This window comes from Ornithorhynchus anatinus, chromosome 1, assembly GCF_004115215.2.
Source record: "Ornithorhynchus anatinus isolate Pmale09 chromosome 1, mOrnAna1.pri.v4, whole genome shotgun sequence".
In the NCBI taxonomy this organism is placed as follows: Eukaryota; Metazoa; Chordata; class Mammalia; order Monotremata; family Ornithorhynchidae; genus Ornithorhynchus; species Ornithorhynchus anatinus.
This window is the reverse complement of record NC_041728.1, coordinates 164065317-164073622: the sequence shown is the minus strand read 5'-3', so window position 1 is coordinate 164073622 and position 8306 is coordinate 164065317. Positions and strand designations below refer to the sequence as shown.

General features: G+C 50.0%; 2 non-coding genes across 2 annotated transcripts; both read right to left on the bottom strand.

Annotated features, from left to right (window-relative positions):
• Positions 1-733: 733 nt before the first annotated feature.
• On the bottom strand, positions 734-871 carry LOC114816944. Its single transcript, XR_003764762.1, has one exon. It is a non-coding gene; the product is annotated as a small nucleolar RNA SNORA7 (small nucleolar RNA).
• A 5656-nt stretch (positions 872-6527) lies between these two features.
• Positions 6528-6665, bottom strand: LOC114816957. Its single transcript, XR_003764775.1, has one exon. It is a non-coding gene; the product is annotated as a small nucleolar RNA SNORA7 (small nucleolar RNA).
• Positions 6666-8306: the final 1641 nt, after the last annotated feature.

The following is an 8306-nucleotide window of genomic DNA, read 5'->3' as shown; positions in this document are numbered from 1 at the left end:
AGGCTGTGAGCCGGAGAAATTTTGGAGTCAAGAAGTCATCAAGTACCTTCGATAAGTCCTCCTGTTATGCATGCTTTCATTACAGGCTTTGGGTAGAATGCTCTAAAGGAATTCCCTCTAGACGGTAAGCTCGTTGTGGGCAGGGAAAGTGTCTACCAGCTCTGTTATATTCTTCTCTCCCAAGCGCTTAGTTTAGTGCTCTGCACACGGTAAACTCTCAAATACCAATGATTGATGGATTGAAGTAGGGATAGCTCTTCCCACCCAACATGTCTGCCTGAATTCAATGTGATGGGAGTTAGACAAAACTTTTAGAGCAGGTCAGCGACATCAATCGAGGCATGAAAACTCCAGTGAGAGTTTTTTGTATCATGAGGCCAAGCACAATCCCTGTGTTACAGGGGAAACAGCTGTGTGAATGTTCAGTGGTCAGTGGGGAATCCAGTAATCAATCAAACAATCATTGGTATTTATTGAACACATTATGTGCAGAGCACTGTACTAAGCATTTGTCTTATGCTGCCGAGTTGTTTCTGACCCGTAGCAACGACATGGACGCATCTCTCCCAGAACGCCCCGATCTCCATCTGCAGTGGTTCTGGTAGTGGATCCAGAGAGTTTTTTTGGTCAAAATCTGGAAGTGGTTTACAGTTGCCACCTTCCGAGCAGTAAACTTGAGTCTCTGCCCTCGACTCTCTCCCATGCTGCTGCTGCCCAGCACAGGTGAGTTTTGACTTGTAGCAGATGGCCTTCCACTCACTAGCCACTGGCCAAGCTAGGAATGGAATGGCCAGGCTTCTGCTTGACTCTCCCTCCCATAGCCAAGACTGGTAGAGGACTGGAAACTCTCCAGGTGCGACCCTGAGAGGGGACTAAGCACTTGGAGGGATATAATACAACTGAGTTTGCCTAGTGGACAGAGCACGGGTCTGAGAGTCAGAGCAACCTGGGTTCTAATTCTGGCTCCACTGCTCGTCTGCTGTGTGACTGTGGGAAAATCACTTCATTTCTCTGTGCTTCAGTGCCTTCATCTGTAAAATGGGGATTAAGACTGTGAGCTCCGTATGGGACAGGGACTGGGTCCAACCCGATTATCTTTTACGTATCCCCGCGCTTAGAACGGTTCCTGGCACATAGTAAGCACTAAACAATTACCACAATTATTTTTATTATTACATGTTCCATGCCTTTTAATGGCTTGCAGTCTACGGGGTGATATGGACGTTAAAATAAATATGGATATCATGATAAAAGACCCCCGTAAGAATTTAAATGAATAAACAGGTGTGTTAATTAAGACCTGATGGGGTGACTGAACCAGGAAGGTGCGTGGTGACTTTTAGGGAAATTTTAATAGAGGGATGTGGTTTGAGGAAGCAGAAGAGGAAGGAGATTTATGCAAGTGTTGGATTGGAGGCTCATGAAGAAGGAATGATTTGGTTGGGTTAAATGCACATCGTGAGCTGTGAGGCAGTGGGAGAAGGGGGAAGTTGGGGAAGAAGAAGTAGAAAATGACTGTGAAGCAGTGGTTAGGAGCCTTGGTTTTATCTGGAACATATGGGTAGTTATTCAAGGACTGGGAAGAGAGGAATGGTATGTGCCAGTTGAAAGATGAAATGTGCAGTCATACGTAAGACAGAATGAAAAAGAAAGAGGCTTGTGCTAGGAGACTAATTGCCTATGTTCATCCAGACAGAAGTGATTAGGACATTTAAGAAAGCAGAAAACCTCTCAAAGACACACTTACTCACATAGCTGCACACACACGCACACCGACATTTTAAAAGCATAAGTACTATAAAACAAACAAAACATACAAACCAACCACACCCCTGCCCTGCTCCAAGGCCCTTAGGAGCTCAGCACTGAGGTGAAGGGGATGGATTCAGACCTGTAGACAAATCTGCGTTCCCACATTTGAAAGCCCCTTTCCCTCCCTCTCCACCGAATTCCTGGGGAGTGGATTCCGGTGGGATCCGGGGGTCTGCCTCCCTCTTCTCTTCCTTCCTAGGGCCCGAAGGGCAAGAGGTAGTAGGGAGCACAGGGCTCAAACTAAGTCAGGCTGGTTTTCAGCCGCTTTTGGCCCAGGTGAGTGGTGTGTGTGTGTGTGTGTGTGTGTCCCCTGTTGTAGGAGCTGTCACACACTGTGAGTCCTCATTATAATGAGAATTGGGGGACTTTGGTGAGGACTTGTCAGAGCAAGTTTCCACCTGTGAACATAAAACCCGGAGAAACAGAAAAGATCCTTGAGAACCCATGGGTCTGGTGGAAACAGACAGACGAGCACGAGGAGGAGCGATGCTCCAGAGCTTAGGGGTGTGTGGGTGGGCAAGGGACTAGAACCAGGAGGGGAGGAGAGCCCAGAGAGCTGGACCCCTCTGGCCAAAACCCAGTTGGGGCAGCCAGCTGGGCAGCGGGTGCAGGGGGTGGGAGGGGACTTGGAGGGGGTGCCCAGCAGGGAACACAAGGCCGACCCCAACCCAGCCCCAGCGCGTTTCTCCCCGGGAGCTCCGAGGGGGCGTTGTCTCATTCTGCCCGGCTTCTGGGCCGAGGCAGACATCAATGCCCATGGACAAGATGGAGAAACTGAGGCCCGCAGAGGACCGCCCAGGGCCCGAGCGGCAGAGACAGGGCCAGGCTTTCCCATTCCCATGGATCTGGGATTCCACATTCCATGGGTGCATTCTGGGGTCTCCGAGGGCAGAAGAGCCATCTGTGATGGGATTGACTGGGGCGGGGTGGGAGGGAGGGACGGAGGGGAGAATTAGGAGGGATTGAGGAGAAGATGGGGCAAGGGGAGGAGGCTCCTCAAACAGAGACTTATCAGAACCATCATGTTAAGCTCTTTGTATCTGTGCACTGCATTCATTAGGCCATGTGCTTCCATATCAATCAGTCATATTTACTGAGCGCTTTCTTTGTTCAGAGCACTGTACTAAGTGAATGGGAGATTACCGATGCAACAGAGTTGTTAGACACATTCCCTGCCCATGATGAGCTCAGTGATCTCGTTTCAGTCCCCCACCCCTCTGTGAGGAGAAGAGAGGCAGATATTACCGTCCCATTCTACAGGTGTTCAGTGACTTGTCTGCGGGCACACAGCAGGGGAGTGGCAGAGCTCAGCCTACAACTCAGCTCTCCTGCTCCGTCGGGCAGTGCTCTATCCACCAGATCGCATCCTCCCTACCTCCTCCTTCTCCTCACATTGCAGTCAGAGGACCGAGGAGGCTCAGGCCGGAGCCCCCCGGCTCTGGACCCTCGGGCTGGAAGGTCTGTTTCCTTTCCTCCTCCAGGTCCCCACCTGCCTCCTTCGGCCCCTATCAGGGGCCACGTGCCAGCCTGGACCACTGGCGCTGACCCCGGCCCAGTGTCGCATTCAGAGTTCGAGCCCGTCTGAAACGAGGGCTGCCCAGGTTGGGGTCACCTCTGCCATTCCCCCGGCTCCCTGCCACCTCCAGGAAAGGCTTTAATTCTCTTCAGAGAGGGACAGAGAGGGAGAGCCACCCCAGAACACCTTGTTTTCAGGGAAGAGGAGGCCTGGAGCTCCACCACTTCCCAAACACCTCTAATCCCACCCAGAAAATGCTCCAATTATTCCCAAGTGGTTAGGGGGTGACTGCAGGGGGAATACACTCCCCAGCTCTGGAGCCCTGATCCCAGCTCCCTTTGCTGGCCTCCTTCTTCCCCTCCTTCTCTCTGCCCTTCCCTGCCCTCCTCTCCCGGGACACACACAGACCGTGTCTCTGTTGGCTTCTTCCTGGAGCAGCCCAAATCACCAGTGATGGAACCTACCCGGTCAGCAGCCCTCTCCTCTTCCCCAGAGGATTTTTCTGCCCCTCCAACTTTTGGAGATAAGGGGTAGGAGAAACTTCCCTGACTGTCTGCCCCTGCCTTCCGGGGTAGAACCTGGCATGGGGTGAGAATCCCACGTCCCCGCCAGGGCTGCCAATAGCTGCAAAATCTCTACCCAGCTCCGGACCAGCTCCGAGACATGTGGCGGCAACTCTTCCCCAGAAATAACTGGGTTCCTGCTTGAAAGCTGCGCGGTCTAGTGGAAAGAACACAGGTCTCTGAGTCAGAGGGTCTGGGTTCTAATTCCAGCTCTGCCACCTGTCTGCTGGGTGACGTTGGGCAAGTCACTTAACTTCTCTCTGTCTCAGTTTCCTCGTCTGTAAAATGTAGATTAAATCCCACTTCTTCCCACTTAGATTTTAAACCCCTTGTGTCCAACCTGAGTATCTCGAATAGTAGAACGGTGCTCGGCACACAGCTTAACAAATACTACACTGATTATTATTTTGTGTCTTCCATTTTACAGATGAAGTAACTGAGGCAGTGAGAAGTTAACTGACTTGCTGAAGGTCTTCTGACTCCCAAACTCATGCTCTTTCCACTAGGTCTCATTGCTTCTCTCCATTACTACTGGGCTCCCTCCCTCCTCCTTCTCCTCTTAGTGGAGTCAGAGGACCAAGGCAGCTCAGGCCAGAACCCCTGATATATTAGCAGAAGTATTTATTGAGCACCTGTTGGAGTATTTATTCTGCAGCACCTATTGGGTGCAATGCACTATTCTAACTCCTGGGGAAATAGAAGAAAAGTAAGAGACACTTTCCCTCCCCACAGTGAGCTTTGACTCTAATAGTGGAGACAGACATTAAATTATTTACAAAGCTAGGAATCAAAAGAGGTAATTGAATCTACAGTTGAGTAGCATGTATACAAATGTGCTCAGAGCCAATAATGTTGCACCACGTTGAAACTGTGTTTCTGGCCACATCATTTCAGTTCATTCATTCATGCATTCAATCGTATTTGTCGAGTGCTTACTGTGTGCGGAGCACTGTACTAAGTGCTTGGAAAGTACAATTCAGCAACAAAGAGAGAAAATCCCTGCCCAACAATGGGCTCACGGTCTGGAAGCGGGGAGACAGACATCAAAACAGGTAAACAGGCATCAATAGCATCAAAATAAATAAATAGAATTATAGATTTATGCACATCATTAATAAAATAAACAGAATGATCAATATGTAAGTATAAACATAAGTGCTGTGGGGCGGGGAAGGGTGTAGAGCAGAGGGAGCGGGTCGGAGCGATGGGGAGGAGAGGAGGAGCAGAGGAAAAGGGAGGGCTTAGTCTGGGAAGGCCTCCTGGAGGAGGTGAACATTCAGTAGGGCTTTGAAGTGGGGGAAGCGTGCTGGTTTAGCAGATGTGAGGAGGGAGGGCATTCCAGGACAGAGGTAGGACGTGGGCCAGGGGTCGACGATGGGATAGGCGAGAAGAGGCACAGTGAGAAGGTTAGCACCGAAGAAGCAACGGCATTTACTGAGCACCTACCATGTTCAAGGGCACTGCTCTAGACACTTGGGAGAATATGACAGAGTGAAAAGACACATTCTTCACCCTCAAGAAGTTTGCACTACACAGGGTGGGGTGTGGGGGTGGCCAGACACAAAATGTGTTTGATAGAAGAGAGAGGAAAAATCGCTTTGTAATTGAGTAAGTCTTTGGGAAGAAATTAAGGAGGCAAAGTTTGGAGGGAGGCGAGAGCAGAGGCCTAATCGATCAATCAATCAATCAATCAATCAGTGGTATTTACTGAGTTCAGACTGAGTGCTCAGCATACTACTACTAATAATAATGTAATGTTGGTATTTGTTAAGCGCTTACTATGTGCAAAGCACCGTTCTAAGTGCTGGGGGGATACAAGGTGATCAGGTTGTCCCACGTGGGGCTCACAGTTTTTAATCCCCATTTTACAGATGAAGAAACTGAGGCACAGAGAAGTTAAGTGACTTGCCCAAAGTCACACAGCTGGCAAGCGGCGGAGCTAGGATTCGAACCCATGACCTCGGACTCCCAAGCCGGGGCTTTTTCCACTGAGCCTCACTGCTTCTTTACTTGGGTTTTATTTTTTCATTTTAATGGTATTTGTTATGTGCTTACTAAATGCCAGGGACTCTATTAAGCACTGGAGTAGATCCAAGCTAATCAGGTTGGACACAGGCACTGTCCCACATGAGGCTGACAGTCTTAACCCCCCCATTTCACAAATTAGGTAACTGAGGCTCAGAGAAGTTAAGGGATTTGCCCAAGGTTCCACAGCAGACGAGTGGCAGAGCTGGGACTAGAACCCAGATCCTTCTGCCTCCAGGCCTGTGCTCTATCCACTGGGTCATTCATTCAATAGTATTTATTGAGCGCTTACTATGTGCAGAGCACTGTACTAAGCACTTGGAATGTACAAAACAGTGACAGATAGAGACAGCGGTCATGCTGCTTCTCTACCATGTTTGTCACTGTTGTCGTCTTGAGCTGTCGCGTCGTGGCCGACTCATAACGGCGCCGTGGACACATCTCTTCCAGAACGCTCCGCCTCCATCTGCCGTCGTTCAGGTAGTGGATCCAGAAAGTTTTCTTGGGAAAAATCCGGAAACGGGTTAGCACTGCCTCTTTCCCCGCAGTAAACTTGAGTCTCCCCCCCGACTCCCTCCCACGCCGCTGCTGCCCGGCACGGGTGAGTTTTGACTTGTAGCAGATTGTCTTCCACTCGCTAGCCACTGGCCAAGCTAGGAATGGAATGGAAGGGCTTCTGCTTGACTCTCCCTCCTGTAGTCGAGACTGGGAGAGGACTGGGAACTCTCCAGGTGTGACTCTGAGAGGTGCTCCTGTATTTTCCAACTTTTTTATATCGTACTTTCCCAAGCGCTCTGCTCACGGTAAGCGCTCAATAAACATAATTGATTAATTGAGAGTACAATACAACAGATCTGTAGGCACTATCTCTGCCCTCAAGGAGTTCACGGTCTAGAAGATTCAGCTTCAGGGTTTCCTGCGTGCTTCCTTTCTTGTAGAATTCAGTGAGGAATGATTTTCCAGGGAGCCTGAGGTACGTGACTCAGAACCCGGGATTGCAGGGTGTTTGGAAACCATGAACGAGCTTGGGGCTCCGGGCACAAGGAAGCATTTTACTTCTGCTTTCGTGCCAGGGTGCAAGGGTGAGAGGACCCCTGAGGGGGGATAGAGAGGGGTGGGAAAGTGGCAGTGGGGAGGGCTGTCGGTGGAGAACTTGGAGGCGTGGAACCGCCTCCTTGCCGTGTGAAAGACGCCGTCCTAGCTGTGGCTGCTGAGGTCATTTTTTTTATAGGTCTCCGCACCCTCTGAATAGAAGCCTGGTGCTCCGTGGCTTATTCCCAGCTTCAGGCCTCTGAGATCCCGGCTGGCAGCCGTCGTTCTTGTCTGCCCGTCTCCCCCGATCAGACCGTAAGCCCGTCAAAGGGCAGGGACCGTCTCTATCTGTTAACGATTTGTACATTCCAAGTGCGTAGTACAGTGCTCTGCACATAGTAAGCGCTCAATAAATACTATTGAATGAATGAATGAATGAATCTCCCCCCTCAAGACTGTAAGCCCGCTGTGGGCCGGAAATGTGTCTACCTTTGTATCGTCTTCTCACAAGCGCTCCATAATTACAATTCAGTGAATCTGCTCTGGGGATCAGCCAGAGGAGTGGGGTCTCTGAGAGGAGCCCGGAGACACAGGCTGGGATTACCATGACCGTAAACCCGTCAAAGGGCGGGGACTGTCTCTATCTGTTGTCGATTTGTACATTCCAAGCGCTTAGTACAGTGCTCTGCACATAGTAAGCGCTCAATAAATACTATTGAATAAGCTCTATGTTGGCAACAAACATGTCTATAAAAATGGTGGTATTTGTTAAGCGCTTACTATGTGCAAAGCACTGCTCTAAGTGCTGGAGGGGATACAAGGTGATCAGGTTGTCCCACGTGAGACTCACAGTTTTATTCCCCATTTTACAGATGAGGTAACTGAGGCACAGAGAAGTGAAGTGACTTGCCCAAAGTCACCCAGCTGGCAAGCGGCGGAGTGGGGATTAGAACCCATGACCTCTGACTCCCCAGTCCATGCTCTTTCCACTGAGCCAAGCTGCTTCTCACCTCTGATACTTGGTGCTCACCCAAACTTTCAGTCAGTGGTATTTATGGAATACTGACCGTGTGCAGAGCACTGTACTAAGCGTTTGGGGGATTAAAATGTTACAGAGTCCGTACACAATTTCCCCGCCTAGTGGCTAGAACCTGACCCTGGGAGTCAGATAGACCTTGGTTCTAATCCCAGCTCCACCACTTGTCTGCTGTGTGACTTTGGACAAGTCACTTAACTTCTCTGTGCTTCAGTTATCTGTAAAATGGGGATTAAAACCGTGAGCTCTATGTGGAAAAAGGACTGTGTTCTATCTGATTAACTTGTACCCAATAAATACCATCGATTGATGGCATTTGGGC